Raw genomic sequence first — 22,936 nt, 5'->3', positions numbered from 1 at the left:
GGGATCACGAGTACACTTCTGTCATAGTTGCTGTGAAAAGACGTCGTTGTGCACTCCAGGAGGCTGAAATATGAGCGTGTGTATTATAGGCAGACGAAATGAATTTTTGAAGTCGAAGCACACATGAAATGACGTGTGGTGCAATGAATTCAATCGCTCATTCGTAACAAATATTTCCACTCGCTTGCTTTCCCTTTTGTTCGAATCCCGGTGCCGCGCAATTTTCCACCGGATCAATAAAATCCGCGTGTTGATAAAATTGCATAAACAGGCCTGGAGTGAGGCCTGATCCCGGTGACCAGAACTGGTAACGCACTCCCTCACCAGAGAAGGACTGGCCACCTTGGTGCAATACTTGGTCACAACCTCCTATATGAATACAAAAATCAAAACCGGACAGGCCGCCATTGGCATCTGAACCTGGCAACGTTTAACGCTAGAACGTTATCTAGTGAGGCGAGTCTAGGAGTGCTATTGGAGGAATTAGAGGGCAGTAAATGGGATATAATAGGTCTCAGTGAAGTTAGGAGGACAAAAGAAGCGTATACAGTACTAAAAAGTGGACACGTCCTGCGCTACCGGAGCTTAGCGGGGAGACGAGTACTAGGAGTCGGATTCCTGATTAATAAGGATACAGCTGGTAACATACAGGAATTCCATAGCATTAACGAGAGGGTGGCAGGTCTTGTTGTGAAACTTAATAAGAGGTGCAAATTGAAGGTCATACAGGCCTACGCCCCTACATCTAGTCATGATGACCAGGAAGTCGGAAGCTTCAATGAAGACGTGAAATCGGCGATGGGTAAAGTCAAAACAAAATACACTATACTGATGGGCGACTTCAATGCCAGGGTAGGCAAGAAGCAGGCTGGAGACAAGTCAGTGGGCGAATATGGCATAGGTTCTAGGAATAGCAATGGAGAATTATTAGTAGAGTTTGCAGAACAGAATAATATGCGGGTAATGAATACCTTCTTCCGCAAGCGGGATAGCCGAAAGTGGACGTGGAGGAGCCCGAACGGCGAGACTAGAAATGAAATAGACTTCATACTCTGCGCTAACCTTGGCACATACAAGATGTGGACGTGCTTGGCAAAGTGCGCTGCAGTGACCACAGGATGGTAAGAACTCGCATTAGCCTAGACCTGAGGAGGGAACGGAAGAAACTGGTACATAAGAAGCCAATCAATGAGTAAGCGGTAAGAGGGAAAAAGAGGAATTCCTGATCAAGCTACAGAACAGGTATTCGGCTTTAACTCAGGAAGAGGACCTTAGTGTTGAAGCAATGAACGATAATCTTGTGGGCATCATTAAGGAGTGCGTAATGGAAGTCGGTGGTAACTCCGTTAGACATGATACCAGTAAGCTATCGCAAGAGACGAAAGATCTGATCAAGAAACGCCAATCTATGACAGCCTCTAACCCTACAGCTAGAACAGAGCAGGCAGAACTTTGCAAGTTAATCAGCGAGCGTAAGACAGCTGACATAAGGAAGTATAACATGGATAGAATTGAACATGCTCTCAGGAACGGAGGAAGCCTAAAAGCAGTGACGAAGAAACTAGGAATAGGAGAGAATCAGATGTATGCGTTAAGAGACAAAGCCGGCAATATCATTACTAATACGTATGAGATAGTTCAAGTGGCTGAGGAGTTCTATAGATATTTATACAGTAACAGTGGCACCCACGACGATAATGGAAGAGAGAATAGTCTAGAGGAATTTGAAATCCCACAAGTAACGCCTGAAGAAGTAAAGAAAGCTTTGGGAGCTATGCAAAGGGCCAAGGCAGCTGGGGAGGATCACGTAACAGCAGATTTGTTGAAAGATGGTGGGCAGATTGTTCTAGAAAAATTGGCCACCCTGTATGCGCAATGCCTCATAACATCGAGCGTACCGGAATCTTGGAAGAACGCTAACATAATCCCAATCCATAAGAAAGGGGACGCCAAAGACTTGAAAAATTGTAGGCCGATCAGCTTACTGTCCGTTGCCTACAAAGTATTTACTAAGGTAATCGCAAATAGAATCAGGAACACCTTAGACTTCTGTAACCAAAAAACCAGGCAGGATTCCGTAAGGGCTACTCAACAATAGACCATATTCACACTATCAATCAGGTGATAAAGAAATGTGCGTAATATAACCAACCCTTATATATATCTTTCATTGATTACGAGAGAGCGTTTGATTCAATCGAAACCTCAGCAGTCATGGAGGCATTACGGAATCAAGGTGTAGACGAGCCGTATGTAAAAATACTGAGAGATATATACAGCGGCTCCACAGCCCCCGTAGTCCTCCATAAAGAAAGCAACAAAACCCCAATAAAGAAAGGCGTCAGGCAGGGAGATACGATCTCTCCAATGCTATTCACAACGAGTTTACAGGAGGTATTCAGAGGTCTGGATTGGGAAGAATTGGGGATAAGAGTTAATGGAGAATATCTTAGTAACTTGCGATCCGCTGATCATATTGGCTTGCTTAGTAACTCAGGAGACCAATTACAATGCATGCTGACTGACCTGGAGAGGCAAATCAGAAGGGTGATATGACATGACAAAACTTTATTTGAGTCCTGAGGGAGTGAGATCTTGGGGAGCCAAAACCGAAGGCTCCCAAAGATCAAGTCGGTGACTCCGCCCACGATGGCATAGGGAGATCAAGTCCCGCCGCAATGTCGTGGGCCCTCTGGACAGCCTGGAGTTGAATGTGGAGATTACTGGTCTTGAGAGATTCCTGCCTTTGTTCTTTCGTGATGGGTGGACAGGCGTTAAGGTCTGGGCAGTCAGAGCATGTGGTCAAAAGAGCATGAGTCATGACCACATTTGGGGCGCGACTGTGAGTGTTCAGGATCTATCTTGTTAAGGGATCGAGGAGTGGGATACGAACGGGTTTGCAGGAGTCTGAGTGTGGTAGCCTGAGGTTTGTTCAATTTGGGTTCAGGGGGTGGAAATGTCCTCCTGCCTAGTCGATAAAGGGAAACAATTTCGTGGAAAGTACATAACGGATCTTTCTGGATGTTGACCTCATTCCAAGCCTGGCCACCCACGAACGGGCTGTGCGTGAAATCGCGCGCTCTACGGTGGGCCTGCTCGTTAGGATAACATCCAAGCGGGTTAATTGAGCTATCTAGATGGGCTGGGAACCACGAGATTTGGTATGCTCCTTCGTTGCTCTCCCTAGTCCTTTGAAGTGCTTTAATTTTTTTTAATGAAGTGCTTTGTGAGGCCGGTAGCGGCATGGGGGGGGGGGGGCGAACGGCTGTCTGAACTTTGCTTGCTTCATCTCGCAGATCTCTGCCTGCGTAGGCCGCCACTATCCGGAGGACTATGCTCGTTCCGTTTGTCGACTGCGTAACATTACGGCACGTCTGAACTTGGATTCCACCTTCAACAGCACGTGTGATTTCGTATCGCATGAGAACCTGATCATCGACGACGACGATCTTCATCGGTGCTGGTCAAATTGGGGATGGCAGATTACTGCTGGAACGCTCACGTGGTCACAGGACGATATAAAGCCAGACTCGCGGCTTCTGCTCTTCATTGGGTCCGGTAGCGGCATGGCGAACGGCTGTCTGAACTTTGCTTGCTTCATCTTGCAGATCTCTGCTTGCGTAGGCCGCCACTATCCGGAGGACTATGCTCTTTCCGTTTGTCGACTGCGTGGCATTCCGGCACGTCTGATCTTGGATTCTACCTTCAACGGCACGTGTGATTTCGTATCACATGAGAGCCTGATTATCGACGACGACGATCTTCATCGGTGCTGGTCAAATTGGGGATGGCAGATTACTGCTGGAACGCTCACGTGGTAACAGGACTATATAAAGCCAGACTCGCGGCTTCTGCTCTTCAGTGGGTCCGGTAGCGGCATGGCGAACGGCTGTCTGAACTTTGCTTGCTTCATCTTGCAGGTAAGCAATAGACACCGTGTACATTGCTTCAGAAGTGACGATCGTTGTTTGCTGCTGCTGCCGAACCCAGAGTTCCTTTTGTGTACCTTTTTTTTGTTTGTTACATTCCTTGAGAATCTTGCTAATTATGTTGGGTGATGTAGAATCAAACCTTGGCCCAGACACAAAAACTGAACGTATGCTCACGAAACTGCTAGAGGGGCAAACCCGAATAAGCAAAGACTTAGGAAGTCTGGCCGCTAAAATTGGTGCATTTGAAGATAGGATCTCGAAGATAGAAGCGTGGGCGTCGGCCACCGCTAACGTGGACCACCGTGTGCATACTTTAGAAGGAACAGTCGACGACCTTAGGAAAGCCATCAAACTACTGGACAGAAAGAAATGACGATTTAGAAAACCGATCACGTCGGAACAACTTAATGATCCATGGACTGCCTGAGCCATCGGCTGAATCCCCTAAGCAACTACTTACCGCTGTGCTGAAGCTTTTTTCCACGAAATTGAAAGTAGAATGCACCTGTGTTGAGCGCTGTCACAGGCTCGCTGCACAAAAAAAATGGAAACGCAAGACCTATCTTACTTAAGTTGCTTGATTTCAGAGTGAAGACTTCGATACTAAGGAATGCTTTTAAATTAAAAGGGTCAGATACTCATATCAGTGAGGATTTTTCTTTCTGTGTGCGCCAGATTCGCAAAGCTTTGTGGGATAATTCAGTCGAGCTAAGGAAGAAGGCGAACAAGGTTCGACTGAGCTTTGACACCCTGATGTAGACGGCGTCCGATACTCGTGGGATGACACTAGAAAGCCGCTTATCAAAGCTTCCAGCAACATACCCACTAGCAGCACAGAGTGACTTTGTGATAGATACAACCTAACCCTTTTGAACATAAATTCACGCAGCCTATTGAACAAGCTAGCTCACTCCAATTGGCTAATTGAGTGCCATCAACCATCTCTGATCTGTGTCACTGAGACCTGGCTAAACGACTCCGTCACGGAAGGCGAGTTCGTGCCTCCTAATTACTCTGTTTTGCGATGTGACAGGTTATGTGGGAGGGGCGGCGAAGTAGCTTTATTTATTCACAAAGCCATTGATTTTGTAGTCCTACCGAGTCTTCTAACACCGAGTCGGTATGGTGCAAATTATATATAAGTGATCTTGTGATGGCTGCTGGCGCTTTATTCCAAGCTCCCGATTCTGAAAAAAAAAATATATTTCAAGATTGTTGCGATTATATATTAAAACACAAGCTTCGCGACTGTAAATTGATCCTTGCTGGTGATTTGAATACCCCATCTATTAACTGGAGCACAGTGGCTTCGTATGGTCGCGACAGGCCGATTTGTGACTCGCTTATTGACTTGGTTTTGTTGTTAGATCTGACACAGATTGTTAGTGGCGTTACCGGTGAAAGCTCGATCCTAGACCTAATTTTCCTTAACCAGAAGTTACTGCAAAACGGATATGACTGCCAAATCATAGGCCTGTCCGATCACAAGGGAGGTCTGCTGAAGGTTGATGTCACTTGTGAGCGCAACAGACCTGATTTTCGGATTGTTAATGATTTTTCCTATGCTGATGACAATTCCATTGTTGATATTCTAGCATCCTCCTATCACGGTTTTTTTTTTTCAATGTAGCAGCATTTGCACTGTGAACGAGTTGTTTGATATGTTTTGCAACATTGTTAAGAAATGCATCTCGTTGTTCGTTCGCAAAAAGTGTGTGAAACGCAACCCGAGGCACCCTTGGTATAATAGGGACATTATTCATCTTAGGCGCATCAAGAGGCTCCGCAAACGTAAAAACGCGAGTCGGAGCAACCAATGCTCAAAACTGCACCTGCTTCAGTCCGAACTAAAAACCAAAATGCACGAAGCCAGACACTTTTATTTCGACACCACGCTATCAACATTCTTGAAAGAAAACCCGTCAAAGTTTTGGGAAACGGTGCTTCCGGCCGCTCGCGGCACTTCATCATTCACCATAAACGATCGCCCTTGCTCTTATCCGGTGATTATTTCCGAAACTTTCAACACTTCAATCTGTATTTTGTCAGGATGACGGCGTCGATCCCCCTTTTTGCGTCAACAACACTTTACCAGAGCTTTCTACTCTCGTTATAACTTACACTGGTTTTCTCAACTTATTACTAACAATTGATACTACAAAAGGTTCTGGAGCTGACGGAGTGCCAAACAAATTTTTACAGTGATGCTCCGAATGAAACGCCCGGTACTTGACAGTTATATTTAACAAATCTCTTGAGATGCCGACAGTTCCTCGTGTTTGGAAACAGGCTAACATTATTCCCGTCTTCAAATCTGGCAGCAAACAGCTAATCACTAACTACAGGCCTATATCGTTGCTGCCCACGTGTTGCAAACTTCTCGAGCACAACATCCATAAGCACATCATTCAATATTTATCGGCAAATAACTTTCTGTCTCCACAGCAGCATGGTTTTCGAGCAGGATTTTCTACAACAACGCAGTTATTAGAATTCACACATGACATAGCCACATCACTAAATAACCGCGGTCAGCTTGATGCCATCTTTATCGACTACTTAAAAGCATTTGAAACGGTAAGCCATAAAAATTGCTTCTAAATCTTTCCTGGTAAGAAACTAATTGACTGGATATCCGATTACCTGCACCGGCGATTCCAATCCGTCACTTTTAATTACAAAACCTCTTCTATAGCTCAGGTCATGTCAGGGGTGCTGCAGGGCTCAGTTCTTGGGCCACTCCTATTCATCATATATGTTAACGACATTATTGAAGTAGCCATAAACACACAAGTGAAAATACGTCTTTACGCAGATGATTGCGTGCATGATCTATTCTAACACTCGTACTCTTCGTGATTAAGAAGTGCTTAATAACGTATTTTCATCCTTTTCAGACTGGATTAACACATGGCAGATGAGTATTAACTTCAGCAAGACTGTGGCAATGTCTCTTACTAATAAGAAACAGCCCCTAAAATTTACGTACAGCACACAAGGATACACTATTGACGAAGTTAACGAGTTCAAATACCTTGGACTTACTATCAGAAGTAACCGTAGTTTGGCATAATAACATCAATATAGTCTGCTCTAAAGCGATGCGAAAACTAGGGTGCCTAAAACGAACTTTAAAACACAGCACTAGACAGTGCAATCTTACGGCCTATAAATCACTAATTAGACCTGTTTTAGAGTATGCTTCGGTAGTGTGGTCGCCTTATCGCATAAAGGATATTTCCAAATTAGAATCCATTGAGAAAAAAGCTGTTAGATTTATTTATGGCCGTTACGACCGTATGTTTCCACCGTCATCCCACGCACACGCTTTATCGATGGACCCGTTGTCGCTTCATCGCACGTGTGACCGCCTAATCCTGCTGCACAATAGAGACTTTTAGCGTGTCCGGTATTCGGGCAAGCGCGGGCGGTTTTCCGGTTTAGCGGGGGCGTCAACGTGAGCGGCCAGATTGGTGGCGCCACCTGGTGGCGCAAACTTCAACCACACAAACACAGAGCTAATCACTATATTCTGCTTAGCTACTGGCGTAAATTTTCGACAGTGGCGTAATCGTGTTCACAATTACGCCGCTGCCAAAAATTTGCACGAGTGGCGAAGCAGGATATGGTGAGTTACTGCAGCTTTAGCTATGCGTTTGTCTGGTTGAGCTCTACAACACCAAGCGGCTTCACCGCTCACGTTTTGCGCCCCGACCATCCGGTAATCCGCCCAAAGCGCTCCCGTTTACCGGAATAGCGTACAAGCTAAATGTCTCTAATATCGTACACGGATCGACTAACACTGAAGCGCCTATCTCGCTAACCACACCTACTGCGCGAGTAACACGGCGTACTCGCCCATTAAACATAGATCCCTTCGTTCCAAAGATCATCATCATCATCATCAGCCTGGTTACGCCCACTGCAGGGCAAACGCCTCTCCATTCTTCTCCAACAACCCCGGTCATGTTATAATTGTGGCCATGTCGTCCCTGCAAACTTCTTAATCTCAACCGCCCACCTAACTTTCTGCCGCCCTCTGCTACGCTTCCTTTCCCTTGGAATCCAGTCCGTAACCCTTAATGACCATCTGTTATCTTGCCTCCTCATTACATGTCCTGCCCATGCCCATTTCTTTTTCTTTTTTCTTGATTTCAACTAACATGTCATTAACTCGCGTTTGCTCCCTCACCCAATCTGCTCTTTTCTTATCCCTTAACGTTACACCTATCATTCTTCTTGCCATAGCTCGTTGCGTCGTGCTCAATTTGAGCAGAACCCTTTTCGTAGGAGTCCAGGATTCTGCCCCGTAGGCGAGTACGGGTAAGACACAGCTATTATACACTTTTCTCTTGAGGTATAATGGCAGCCTGCTGTTCATGATCTGAGAATGCCTGCCAAACGCACCCCAGCCCATTCTTATTCTTCTGACTATTTCCGTCTCATGATCCGGAAACGCTGTCACTACCTGTCCTAAGTAGATGTATTCTCTTACCACTTCCAGTGTCTCGCTACCTATTGCAAATTGCCGCTCTCTTCCAAGACTGTTAAACATTACTTTAGTTTTCTGCAGATTAATTTTTAGACCCACTCTTCTGCTTTGCCTCTCCAGGTCAGTGAGCATGCATTGCAATTGGTCCCCTGAGTTACTAAGCAAGGCAATATCATCAGCGAATCGCAAGTTACTAAAGTATTCTCCATTAACTTTTATCCCCAATTCTTCCCAATGCAGGTCTCTGAATACCTCCTGTAAACACGCTGTGAATAGCATTGGAGAGATCGTATCTCCCTGCCTGACGCCTTTCTTTATTGGGATTTTGTTGCTTTCTTTATGGAGGAGTACGGTGGCTGTGGAGCCGCTATAGATTTGTTTCAGTATTTTTACATACGGCTCGTCTACACCCTGATTCCGTCATGCCTCCATGGCTGCTGAGGGTTCGGCTGATTTAAACGCTTTCTCGTTATCAATGAAAGCTATATATAAGGGTTGGTTATATTCCGCACATTTCTCTATCACCTGATTGATAGTGTGAATATGGTCTATTGTTGAGTAGCCTTTACGGAATCCTGCCTGGTCCTTTGCTTGACAGAAGTCTAAGGTGTTCCTGATTCTATTTGCGATTACCTTAGTAAATAGGTTGTAGGCAACTGACAGTAAGCTGATCGGTCTATAATTTTTCAAGTCTTGTGTTCCTGATTCTATTTGCGATTACCTTAGTAAATAGGTTGTAGGCAACTGACAGTAAGCTGATCGGTCTATAATTTTTCAAGTCTTTGGCGTCCCCTTTCTTACGGATTAGGATTATGTTAGCGTTCTTCCAAGATCTGGTACGCTCGAGGTCATGAGGCACTGCGTATACAGGGTGGCCAGTTTCTCTAGAACAATCTCTCCACCATCCTTCAATAAATCTGCTGTTACCTGATCCTCCCCAGCTGCCTTCCCCCTTTGCATATCTCCCAAGGCTTTCTTCTTGCGACGTTACCTGTGGGATTTCGAATCCCTCTAGACTATTTTCTATTCCATTATCGTCGTGGGTGCCACTGGTACTGTATAAATCTCTATAGAACTCCTCAGCCACTTGAACTATCTCATCCATATTAGTAATGATATTGCCGGCTTTGTCTCTTAACGCATACATCTGATTCTTGCCAATTCCTAGTTTCTTCTTCACTGCTTTTAGGCTTCCTCCGTTCCTGACAGCATGTTCAATTCTGTCCATATTATACTTCTTTATTTCAGCTGTCTTACGCTTGTTGATTAACTTCGAAAGTTCTGCCAGTTCTATTCTAGCTGTAGGGTTAGAGGCTTTCATACATTGGCGTTTCTTGATCAGATCTTTCATCTCCTGCGATAGTTTACCGCTATCCTACCTAACGGAGTTACCACCGACTTCCATTACGCACTCCTTAATGATGCCCACAAGATTATCGTTCATTGCTTCAACACTAAGGTCCTCTTCCTGAGTTAAAGCCGAATACCTGTTCTGTAGCTTGATCTGGAATTCCTCTTTTTCCCTCTTACCGCTTACTCATTGATTGGCTTCTTATGTACCAGTTTCTTCCGTTCCCTCCTCAGGTCTAGGCTAATGCGAGTTCTTACCATCCTGTGGTCACTGCAGCGCACTTTGCCAAGCACGTCCACATCTTGTATGTGCCAAGGTTAGCGCAGAGTATGAAGTCTATTTCATTTCTAGTCTCGCCGTTCGGGCTCCTCCACGTCCACTTTCGGCTATCCCGCTTGCGGAAGAAGGTATTCATTATCCCCATATTATTCTGTTCCGCAAACTCAACTAATAACTCTCCCCTGCTATTCCTAGTGCCTATGCCATATTCCCCCACTGCCTTGTCTCCAGCCTGCATCTTGCCTACCTTGGCATTAAAGTCGCCCATTGGTATAGTGTATTTTGTTTTCACTCTACCCATCGCCGATTTCACGTCTTCATAGAAGCTTTCGACTTCCTGGTCGTCATGACTGGATGTAGGGGCGTGTACCTGTACAACCTTCATTTCCTTCAAGTTTTCTTTTTTTCCACACACTGTTGAATTATGGAATAACCTAGGTGGTTCTCTGCGTTCATTGCCGACTAATCAATTTCAGAAAGAACCGCCTAACCATGTTGGTTGACATGTTGTGTTCATAAGTCATGTAACCCACCTCTGCTATGTCTCTAAATGAGATAGCAGTATTTGTAAATAATAAAAAATAATAATCACAATACTGTTCGCGTGTTCAGATATGATGGCGGACGAGAAGGATCTAACCACCGTACGCCAGTCCAAGAAGACGATAGCGGGAACCTTTCAGCTGTGAAAAGCCAGAGCGATCGCCGCTTCTTCCGCCACATGGGCAAACTTCCTACAAACAGAGGCTGCATTGACCAGGTTGCTCCCCGCGTCTACCACCGAGACAGCGAACTTATCCCCACTGTCATATGTGGCAGCATCGACAAAGAGGGCGTCTAGTTTCAGCTGATTGATCTTTTTAAGGATGGACTTAGCTCTCGCGAATCTTCTACCCTCGTTATGCACTCGGTGGATGTTTCGCGGGACGGGGTCAACCATGATGCGACTTCTTGTTTCCGGGGTCAAGCTAACTTTGGTTGCCGGTTCATGTCTGGGTTGGATTCCGGCTTCTTCTAAAATCCTAATCCCTGGCTTAGTGGATGAAAGTCTCATTATCTGAGCCGCTGTGTGAGCTTCTATTAGCTCATCGATGGTGTTATGGAGTCCTAGCTCCAGCAGCTTCTCAGTGCTTGTGGACTGCGGAAGGCCGAGCACGCGCTTGAGGCCTGTTCTGATTAGGGAGTCTAGCTTGGCCTTTTCCACTTTACCCCAATTAAGGTAAGGCGCGATGCAGATGACATGACTCAGGAAGAATGCCTGATAAGCTCTGAGCAAACTGACCTCTTTGAGACCGCCTCTTCGATTTGAGACGCGGGCTACAAGTCTTAGTTCATCACTAGCCTGTCCAGTGAGCCTGTTGAGGGCCATCGAGTTACAGCCCTTGGCATCAATGAGGTGACCTAGAATTTTGACCGAGTCCATCCTTGGTATGGGATGCCCATTTTTAACTCGAATTTCTATCGGCAGAGTTTACAGAGGCGCAAGATTTCTGACCCCCTGTCTGGACTGGCGGTATAAAAGTAGCTCTGATTTAGCGGGGGAGAGTTCAAGGCCCGTGTTTGAAAGAAAATCTTCGGTAGCCTCTAACGCGCTTTGTAGCGAGTGTTCGAGCACGGCTAGCTATCCACCCGGCGCCTAGATCGTGATAACGTCCGCATAAATGGTGTGACACACGTTCGGGATTGCAGCGAGGCGAGTGGAGAGTTTGGGCATGGCTATGTTAAATAAGAGTTGGGAGAGGACCGAGCCCTGCGGGGTGCCGCAGGTGCCTAGTTCGTAAGGTCCTACCGTGACCATGCCTTCGGAGGTGTGCCTTGCAACCCGCGAGGAAAGATCTGGTGTAATCATGAAACCGCTGGATCAGGTTGAGAGACGAAATCTCCGTCAGGATGTGTTTATGCGCGGCCGTGTCGAAGGCCTTGGAGAGGTCCAGTGGGAGGATCCCTCTCACATCGCGAGTAGGGTTATCAAAGATTGCTTTCTTAAGCAAAAGCATAGCGTCCTGCGTGGACAACGCCTGTCTAAAGTCTATTAGGTTATGTCCAAAGAGCTCCTCCTTTTCAATATGTTCAGTGATCCTGTTATGTATCGCGTGCTCCGCAACCTTGGCGATGCATGATGTAAGAGAAATAGGCCGGAGATTATTTATATGTGGGGGGGTTTTCCTGGTTTGGGTATGAGTACCACTTTTGCGGTACGCCAGTCTATCGGGACCTGTCCACTTTTCCATACCTCATTTATTTTGGCCGTGACTATCTCGATTGTCCTATCGTCTAGGTTCCTGAGGAGTTTGTTCGTGATTCCATGAGGTCCCGGGGCTGATCTGCCATTTAGATTGAAGAGAACGTGTCTGATCTCTGACACGGTGAAAGGTTCGTCTAGATCAGGTGCCGAGAATCCCATGTAGTTCACACACTCTACCGGGCGATCCGCGTCTTTGGCGAGGGAGAGATAAGTACGTGCTAAGTTGTTGACTAATTCCCTATCGATGAGACCGATTGCGGTTTGCTTCTTAATGAGCCCATCCGTTGCAAGGCTAAGGGTGTCCTTAGACTGCTCATCGTTGATGAGACTTTTCAGTAAGCTCCATTTGCTACTTCTTCGCATACGCCCGTCCGTTTCGGCACACGTCTCATCCCATTGCTGCCGGGCAAGCTGGGCCGAATAGGTTTCAATCTCCTTGTTGAGAAGCGCGATTTTCGACCTGAGTCTACGATTAAGCTTTTGGGTCTTCCACCTGGCTGAGAGGGTGTGTTTGGCCTCCAGAAGGTGAGCAAGTCTCGAGTCCATTTTAGGAACTTCAAGATCCGTAATGATTTCTTTGGTGGCTCCTTTAACCGCCATGTTCAGATTCTCTAGCAGATCTGCATACGTGGCGGGACTGTTTCATTTCTGATTTTTCGAAAAAAAGGTCCCAGTCCACATACTCATATCTCGCGGGTGGTCTTGGTTTGATACGCAGCAGAATTTCCAGTATGTAATGGTCATTGCCTAGCCCCTCCTGGAGGTTGTCCCACGTTCCTTCGATACCTCGGAGGAAGGTGAGATCGGGAGTCGTATCTCGACTGACCGAACTACCGGATCTGGTGGGGAGCCTTGGGTCTGTGACGAGTATTAAGCCAAGCTCTGTAGCGTTGAAGGCCAAGTTCGTCCCTTTTGCACTTTTGTAACCATACCTCCATTCCGTATTGGGTGCATTAAAGTCACCCGCAACAGCGAGAGGCGCGCTTCTCGCTGCCCTAGGCGTGGTGCCTGTAATGTTTTGAAGCCTCTTTTCCTGTCCGATGGTGCGCTGTACACGTTGAGAATGAAAATGTTGGAACTGATTGTTCTGTTGGGTATGATTTCTATTAACTGGGCATCGAGGCCCGCTTTGTACGCGTGGACCTCATGCTCAACGAACGAGATGTTCTTTCTGATTAGGATAGCGATACCTCTGCCCTTTTCTCTCCTGTATGCTACCGTGCGGTACCCCGAGAGGGAAATTTCAGCTGTACATAGCGTTTCCTGTAACAATATAACTTGCGGCTTGTCCACAATAGACCTGATAAGCTGTCCCAATGGGGCCTTGCGCCTCTGGAAACTTGCGCAGTTCCACCGCCAGATTTTCAGATTGTTGCTATTCGCGTTCGCCATTTTGCCTACTAAGAATGATGAATTAGCCCTTTAGCCCCACTTTCGGGATTCGGGTTTGCCTGATTCTGCACTGTCGATACCGTAAGCATGCCTTTGGCTTGGACCTTGGGTCTCTCTAGTTGAGTTATTCTCCGTCTCCATCTCGGAGAGCATTTCCGTCATGCGTCCTCGGGTCTTTTCTATGGCAGCTAGCTTGCCTCTGCTGTTTATTTTGGCAGGAGGATCGGCGGCGGTAGCAATGGCTTCGCTCGGCTCAGACAACTCATCTTCCTCTTCTGTCTCGCTCACCGGTTCTGGGTTGGGAGCTTTACGCTTGGATTTGCCAGCAAGTGGGCCTAGATCTTTAATTTTGTCCTCATCGCGGTTCGAGATTTGCCCTCTAATGCTATTTAAGGCCTCTTTAAGCTCTGCAAGTTCACGCCTGAGCTGTTGATTTTCCGCCTCAAGTGATTGGATTCGGGCATCATTCACTTGCTCTGACTGTGCCTCACCACTTGCTCTTTTGGCCGTCGTAGTCTTCTTTCCCATCGTCGGCGCTGTGCCGGAGCCCTTGACTTTGTCGGCCCACGTGGCCCGCTTCGCGGGCTGAGAGCTAGACCGGGACCGGGATCTCGATCTGGATGCGCTGGAATTCCCGCCTTTCCCTGCGCCGGTTCGCCTCCTGGAGCGAGAGCACCCCCTCGATTGTCAGCGGGCTCGCAGGGTGGAGCTACCATATGCTGCCGCAGGTGTCACCGAGCTCTGTGCGTAGGAGATACTGATGTCATCGCCGCTGGCCATCTGTGCTTTTCGCAAGATTTGTCGTCGCCTACGACGCCGACGCCTAACGATGTATGGGGTCTGGTAGCGTTGTTTGCATGTCCTATCCTCGGTGATATGGGGGCTGCCGCATGCTTCACATTTGGGTGTGCATTGGTGTTCCTCCTCTTGTGACTCTCATGACTTCATTTTCCCACAGCCGCGGCACTTCTTTTCCTCTTCGCTACTGGGGCACACGTCGGCTCGGTGACCCACGTGACCACACGCGTAGCATACATCCACCTGCCGTTTGTACAGAAAGCATGGAACGAGGGCGGCTCCAGACATTACCTTGTTGGGCACTCGCAGGCCGTCGAAGGGTATACGAACTGCTTGTTCGTTCTTAATTCTTGACTTGTAATGCCGTAGGGTTTCTTGGGTTCAGAATCATCTTCTTAAGGGCTCCTTCGTCAAATGAAGGGTCGATGTTTCTTATTACACCTTTGCACCAATCAGGGGCAGAAACGTAGGCTGACACCTCAAACGCACCGAGTTTTGTATGTATCTTGCTGATTCTTGCATATGCCCTCGCGTTTTGATCGTGAGGGGTAGAAATAACGAAAATGTTCTGCATCTTGTTTGGGCACACGGTGTCCTCGGCAGACTGTTGTTCCGCCAAGGCCGCCGCCATGACCAGGGCTTAAGCGAGGAGTATGATATCCGTTTTGGAATCGTCGAGGCCTCCCTTGGGGCACACGATGATCTTGATTTGGTCCTTGGGTAATTTCGGTAGCCTCGAGGCTGCCATTACCGGCTTCATGAACCTTTTGGCCCGTGAGTTGGCTGTGCGGCTGCCAGCCGGCATATTCTTGGTGAGACGTTGCCCGCCATACGACGGCGCATTCCTTGGTTGTTTTCGTTTGATCCCGAGGGTGGTCGTCCATCCCGCTTCATCGAGCTCCTCCGGGGCGATTTTCATCCCCTCGACGACTATGGCCCCAGGCATGGTTTCTGTTGGTCAGTAGCTCGCTTGAAACGCCGGTCGTCCGCGCCGGCGGGGGGGGGGGGGGGGGGGGGGTTAGGCCTACGCCTTCTCGCACTGCCGCGCCGTAAGTAGGCGTAGCCGCTTAGGGTTGGCGCTCTCGCGGCGTGGTCGGAGATTCAAGCGGTCACGAAATGGTGAAAAGTCCACCCACCGATACGAGTCCACTATCTGCGCAATCCTCGGAACTTGCCGCTTCATAAAAGGTATACTTTCCGTGGGTCGGCTTCGCAAAACAGCCAAAAACCTTGGAAAATGGGATACGATGGCACGTCCGCACTACACTGCGCCTTCTTCTCTGAAAATAAAAAGGGTGGGTCTAAAAATTAATGTGCGGAAAACTAAAGTAATGTTTACCAGACTCGGAAGAGAACAGCAGTTTATGATAGGTAGCGAAGCACTGGAAGTGCTAAAGGAATACATCTACTTAGGGCAGGTAGTGACCGCAGATCCGGATCATGAGACTCAAATGATCAGAAGAATAAGAATGGGCTGGAGTGCGTTTGGCAGGCATTCTCAGATCATGAGCAGCAGGTTACCATTATCCCTCAAGAGAAACGTGTATAACAGCTGTGTCTTACCTGTGCACGGGACAGAAACCTGGAAACTTACGAAATGGGTTCTACTTAAATTGAGGACGACGCAGCGAGCTATGGATAGAAGAATGATGGGTGTAACGTTAAGGGATAAGAAAATAGCTTATTGGGTGAGGGAACAAACGGGAGGTAATGACTTCTTAGTTGAAATCAAGAAAAAAATAATGGGGCATGGTCAGAACATGTAATGAGGAAGGAAGATAAATGATGGTCATTAAGAGTTACGGACTGGGTTCCAAGGGAAGGGAAGCGTAGCAGGGGGCGGCAGAAAGTTAGATGGGTGGATGAGATTAACAAGTTTGCAGCGACAACATGGCCACAATTAGCACATGACCAGGGTAGTTGGAGAAGTATGGGAGAGGTCTTTGCCCAGCAGTGGGCGTACCCGGGCTGATGATGATGATGATCATCATCATAATCATCATCATCATTATAATTATTACGGGGAAGAGGAGCTTAAAATCTTTGTTTATGGTGACCAGTCAACTATAGCACGCACAAAAATGCGTCATGTGGTCGACACATGCTCAGAAGCCAGTACTGCGGAAAAGGAGTGCGAGTGGAAGCGCTGGAAGTTCCTTGCATCTGTGCAGATATCATGGCTACTCCGTCAAATTCCGTTCTACTTCAACTTTCAAGATTTCACTTCCAAGTCGCAAACGCCTCGCAGGGCGGCGAAAGTGAAAATAATGACCTTTTGATAGGCGCTCATCATTACTGGGAAATTGTCAAAGTTAGGTGGGCGGATGAGATTAAGAAGCTTGCAGGGACAAGATGGGCACAATTAGTACATGACCGGGGTAGTTGGAGAAGTATGGGAGAGGCCTTTGCCCTGCCGTGGGCGTAACCAGGATGATGATGATGATGATGATTTACGACTCAGGTTCACAAACTATGAATTTGGAAGAACGATAACGCCTTTGTTACAAATCCGCTTGTCAGGTCAGGCTTGCGTGATGGTTTGTTATTATAAAACAACTATGTTGCTTGAAATAGCAGATGCCAACTATTCGATATCAGAATCTAACAGCATAGTAAATGTTAAATTGTGTTGCAGACCGAATCAAATTAATGGGATGTTCGCTTAGCTGTTAGAAAAATATATTCGCGCACCTATCTTCAGCATGAAGGTTCTCTGCAATAAACATGTAAAAAACGAAAGGGACAAAAATATTTAGAAGAAGCCAGCTCGCATGAACGCCGCGCCTTTGTGCCAGCATACATACTGTTGCAATTGTCAGCACGTCCCAAGTTCCGCGAGGTCAATCTCACCGCTGAGTGCCACTGTTGCGAAGTCGGCGGTTCGCACGGCCAACGAACTTTCCATCGATGGCGCCGTGCCAGGTGCAGGGAGAATGGGTTCCTAGCAACGCCTAGGAGGAATAAGAAAAAGGAATACGTATATTGAAAAAGGTACATGGTTGAGATTACAAAACGGCTCCAACTATCGGAGCAGACCATGGTAACGTCTTAGCATGTCCGAGTCACACTGTTTCTGAGCATCGTCTTCCTCAGCCGTCTGAATCCGCGTTTTATGCCTGCGTCCTCGTCGTCATCATCATCAACATCATCATCATCATCATCATCATTTATTATTCCCTTAAGGGCCCCGTATGGGGTATTACAAAAGGGGGAGGCAAAACAATAATACAAACATCGGAGGAATAGTCATGTACAAAGCAAAAAAAGGCAACAACTGAAACGACACTAAAAAGAACAGGTTTTTGCATAATTAGTTGGAAATATGGGTGGTTAGTAACTCTCGAAATTGCGAAGGGTTTCGCTCTACAACAATGGATTCCGGGAGCGAGTTCCATTGTTCTATTGCAGAGGGAAGGAAGAATTTGTTGAAAGCATTTGTAGACCCATGAAGGCGTTGGATACATAAAGAATTGAATAGACGATGTGATGAGCGAATAGGTGGAAATAAAAGTGAGGAACGAAGGTGAGGAAAGTTATAGTGCAATTTATGGAATAGGCAGAGTTGCGAAATTATGCGTCTTGATGCTAAAAGGGGTAGACCAATAGATAACTTCAAGTTAGTAACGCTGATAGTGTTGTCATAATTCGATAAGATAAAGCGGGAGGCACGATTTTGAGTAGCTTCTAAAGTGTCATTCAAGTACTTTTGATGCGGATTCCAAATTGTAGACGCGTATTCTAATTTGGTACGGATGAAAATTTCATATGCTAGTTTACGAATACACGGAGGAGACAAGGATAGGGATCTTTCAACATAGTTAAGGGATCTTGAGGCATCGGCTGTTATTTATTGAATGTGGTTCGACCAATTTAGTTTGTTAGTTATGATAACGCCAAGGTAGCGGTAACTGTCGACCTCAGATAAATTCACAGAGCCCAAAGAGTATAGAAATTTGGATGTAGAGCGTTTACGTGATACATGCATTAACTTGCATTTGGAGACATTTAGTTCCATCATCCAGCGTGAGCACCACTTGTCAATAGAATTTAGGTCATTTTGCAGAATGTATTGGTCAGTGTTAGTAGTGACACGACGGTAAATAACACAGTCATCGGCGAATAGGCGTATTGTGGATGCTATGTCTGTTGGGAGGTCGTTAACGTATATTAGAAAAAGGAGTGGGCCGAGGGCGGATCCCTGGGGTACACCGGATATTACTTTGGTAGTATCTGAACAGCGACCGCCAACACAGGTGAACTGGAGGCGATTTGTCAGGAAGCAAATGATCCATGATAGGATTAGTGGGTCGAGGTGAAGGCATGAAAGTTTGGACACTAGTCGGTGATGAGGGACGCGACCGAAAGCCTTTGAAAAATCTATGTAAATTACGTTAGTCTGAAATGAAGAATCTAAGTTTAGGTGGAGATCTGTGGTGAATTCAAAAAGTTGTGTTTCGCATGATAAGCCTGGACGAAAGCCATGTTGTTGGCTAAAGAAAAAAGAATTTCTGTCGAGATGGGACGCTATTTGGGAACATATGACGTGTTCTAAAAGTTTACAGGCAATACATGTAAGTGAGATCGGGTGATAATTGGATGGGTTGGAGCGCTTACCAGATTTAAAAACGGGGGTTACTTTGCTTAGTGTCCAGTCCTTGGGAATAGTACCCTCGCTTATAGACTGGGTAAAAATGATTTGTAATATCTGGCTATAAATGACGTTAGTGCCTTTTAGTATCTTCACCGGTATGTTGTCAGGTTCGGGGGAGCTAGATATGTTAAGTTTATTTATTAGGCTTGCGATACCTTCAGCAGTTACATCAATGGGAGGCATTTCAGTGCCGCAAAATCTTGGTAAAAAAGGAATGTTGGTGGAAGATTCACAAGTGAAGACGGAAGAGAAGTACGAATTGAAGACGTCAGAACACTCTTCAACTGGAACATGGGACCCATTAGGATTAGTTATGGTAATGTTATGCGACTAATTTCTGCTTGGTGCGAGTATTTTCCAAAATTTTTTCGGGTTTACACGGATGATATTGAGAAGATCCTGGTGATAACATTTTTTTCTTAGAAAGCTTCAGAAGGCTGTTGTACTCGCGCAGGCAGGTGAAATACTTCTTCCATTTCGGGGCAGAACCACATTTTTTTGCCACTCTGAAAAGGCGCTTTTTCTTCTGTGCTAGTTTTTTTAGTTGGCTTGTGTACCACGACTTTCCCATGGCACCACGAATGCACACAAGGGGTACGTGATTATTGATTAAGCTGAGTAGCTTATGCTTGTACAACAACCAGTTTGCATCAACAGACCTTCTGAAGGCAGTTTCCTTGAGGTATTTAAAAGAAATATTCAGTTCACTGTTAATTACGGAAAAGTCAGCTTTTTTGTAGTCCCGAATTAGTTTTATTGAACGCTGTTTGGCTGGAACTGGGATTTCCAAATTGAAAAGGACAATACTGTGATCGCTCAGCCCATTGACACATGCTATAGACTGAATGTATTCGGGTTGAGAAGTGAGGACCAGGTCAAGGGTGTTTGAGCCACGTGTGGGTAAACTTACTGTCCGTGTAAGGTTGAAGTTTAAGGCTAAATCAAGGAAATCTTTTGACTGACGGGATGACGCTGTTATTGTCCCAGTTTCTATCCGGAAAGTAAAAATCACCACAAATAATACAGTTAGCACGTGGGAATTTAGCGGATGTATCTAAAATGACAGTGTTAACTTCGTCGATAAAGGAAGGGTCACAATCGGGTGGGCGATAACATGATATGAGAATGCATGTGCATGTAGGCATGGATATGCGCACACAAATAATTTCGTGAGTACAATTGTTCGGGAGCTGGTAACAAGGAATGCTGTTTATCGTGAAGACAAGAACGCCACCACCCCTTCGTTCCCTTCTATCACGTCTGTAAACAGTGTAGGGGGAATCTGCATGCAGTAGCTCAGTGCTATCTTTGTCAGGAGTTAACCAAGACTCGGTGAAAATGGCCATGTCTGTGTTATTATCGTCGAGAAGGGCTTCAATGGTATCTTTTTTTGACATGTAACTGCGTACATTAGCCAGTATAACAGAAAGTATGTGATTGCGTGAAGTTTCAACAGGGTTTAGTAGCGGCTGGGAGGGAAAGGAGAGTGCTGGGCAAGCCTGAAGTGATAGCTATGATTTAACTTGTAAAACTGAGTCTGATTGCACGTCATAAAAGTGGCCGTGGCTTAGCTAAGGGTAAGCCCAGGATGCGAAGCATACTAGCCTTTATTTTAGTTGTTGAACCACTGTTTAGCCTGGTTAACTGCTGTTGCTTGGCTATACTTGGTTCGGCTAGACGAAGAAACAACTCATGCAGGCGAGCGCACGAGCTGAGACCCGGCTATGTAGCTACGCGGCCGCAAGCGAGCGCACGAGTTGAGCCTCCGCTTTTGCAGCTGTTATGACGTCATATGGTAGCTACGCGGCCGCGCGCGGCGCAGCAAGGAAGAGCGTGGTTGTGCGGCTAGTATGCTTCGCATAAAGCACTGCCTATCATTCATCTGAAGTTTATCGAAGCGTATCTTGAAAGTGGAGGCGTTGTTTTGTTTCGCATAGGCGTACAACGTTTTCCTTGCAAGCCGGACGCGCGATGAGAAATCTTCCCCGGAGGCTGCTTAAGTAGCGAGTCTCCCGCGCCAGAAGTTGCTCGCCAGGCGAAAAGCACGGTTTGGGTTAGAAGTGGCGGGCCTGAGGCTGAAATGGTTGGTCCGAAGGCAGGGGAAGTTGGCAGGCGGTGTCATTCCAGTTGCGAGCAAAAGATGAGGAAGGGCAGGTTCCACCGAGAAAGGCAGCCGAGGTGATTGACGATAGGAGCAGCGCCTGCGCATACAAAGTAGGCGTCATGACCACGCTCGGTGCGGTGGCGTACCCCCATCATTGTTCATGGTTTCCACCAATCCGGCGTCAGGATCCAGCTGTCATCAGGAGACCAATGCCGGCGTTGGTGAGCTGGTTACCCCTTTCGGTGCGCCGATGTTATCGGTGAACTGGTGCCCTTCTCGGTGAGCCCAGTCGGAAACGCACGCACATCACTGGGCGCAAAGAGGGAAAGTAAAGGGAACGCACGCTGACTCCGAACCCCGGCGTGGTCGTGCCTGTTTATGCGACTCAGAGGTGACAAGACGCGTAGCCTTGCACGGACCTTCACTCCAGCATGGACAGGGCAATTTGGGCTGCTGACAGGTGCCAAGAATCGTAGCGTGAGGCGTGACAACTGCATGTCGCAGGGGAGGCATCCCCCCTCTGAATGGCCGCCGTGCTCAACAACACCTAGCACGGAAGATGAAATTGTCAGATTTCGAACACCGACAACTAGAGTCCAGCGCCCTCTCAAGGTTTAACCTGTCTGGGTTTCTCCGGCAAGCGGGCTCGAAGTCGGGAGTGAAAACTTCTAGACGGCACTGCAGCCTGAAGCAAAAACATTCCCAGTACACACTCGTAAGCATCCCGCAATTATTTTTATCCTCGTGAAAACTGCTGCGAGAGACTGTGGCTGTAAGTCGACAACTACTCGCGCTTAGTGTCCATCAAGGGTAAAGAAACTAAATTGAAGAAGAAAGTATCCTCACTCGAGGTAAAATGTGCACGCAAAAAGCAGCAGCAACTACTCGAGAAAATGGACCACACTTTGTGTGTCGTGAAAAACTGTGCGAAACGTCAGTTTTTTTAACTCTTTTTTTGTTGCTAACTGTGATCATTCATTATGTGTTTGGGAAATGTCTGTTATCACTAGAAGACTTTTCTACGGTTTGCATGTCAGACTGCACATGAGGAATGCGGGATATTTTTGTTTTGTGCCTCTTCTTGAATTACAAGTAACTGCCGCATGTTTGGCAGTGAACTTCTATATAAGCGGAAATGCTTCCTTCACCTGGCCTGCAACAATTCCGTCGATTCCGAAGACCCGGTGGAAACATTACCACTCTGCTACCATTGCATCATGTCGCCTGGCATTTTGCTGCTATAGTGGATTTGTAATTTGGCGATTTGCGAACCGCCTTTAATTACAAAACAAAATCTTATCATTTTTTCTCGATGTAAATAAATCATTTCCATTTGAGTAGTTACGAATTCTAACGTTACGTTTATATCCTTCGATGCGTGCAAGTCTACGCATTTTGTTGTAGTCTTCTTTTTCGACTTATCTGGTGTGTTTTGTATTTAGTCACCGTTTACTATTGTGTCTCGTGCAAATCTGTCAAGTTGTTTTTAGGAAGAGCTTTTACCCACAGCCTCTTTCATATTTCTGATATAAATAAAATTCTATTGTATGGCATCTAACGTTTCTGTCTGCGGCACCTGATTACAGCTTTCAGCTACTACTATGCGTGCCCTTTTATTATTCCACGTTTTCATTAGTGCGCTTTGATATACTTATCCAAGAGCACAGGTTTCCGCAGTGTTTCCGTGTGCGA

General features: G+C 46.6%; 1 protein-coding gene across 1 annotated transcript in view; it reads left to right on the top strand.

Moving 5' to 3' along the window:
* The window catches only part of LOC142574994 (arylsulfatase B-like), a 162,639-nt gene that overhangs the window by 139,532 nt on the left and 171 nt on the right, over nucleotides 1-22,936 (top strand). The gene's annotated exons all lie outside the window — the stretch shown is intronic.

The sequence above is a fragment of the Dermacentor variabilis genome, chromosome 3 (assembly GCF_050947875.1).
Source record: "Dermacentor variabilis isolate Ectoservices chromosome 3, ASM5094787v1, whole genome shotgun sequence".
In the NCBI taxonomy this organism is placed as follows: Eukaryota; Metazoa; Arthropoda; class Arachnida; order Ixodida; family Ixodidae; genus Dermacentor; species Dermacentor variabilis.
Note: the sequence above shows the minus strand (reverse complement) of the source record. Positions and strands in the feature narration are given on the sequence as shown.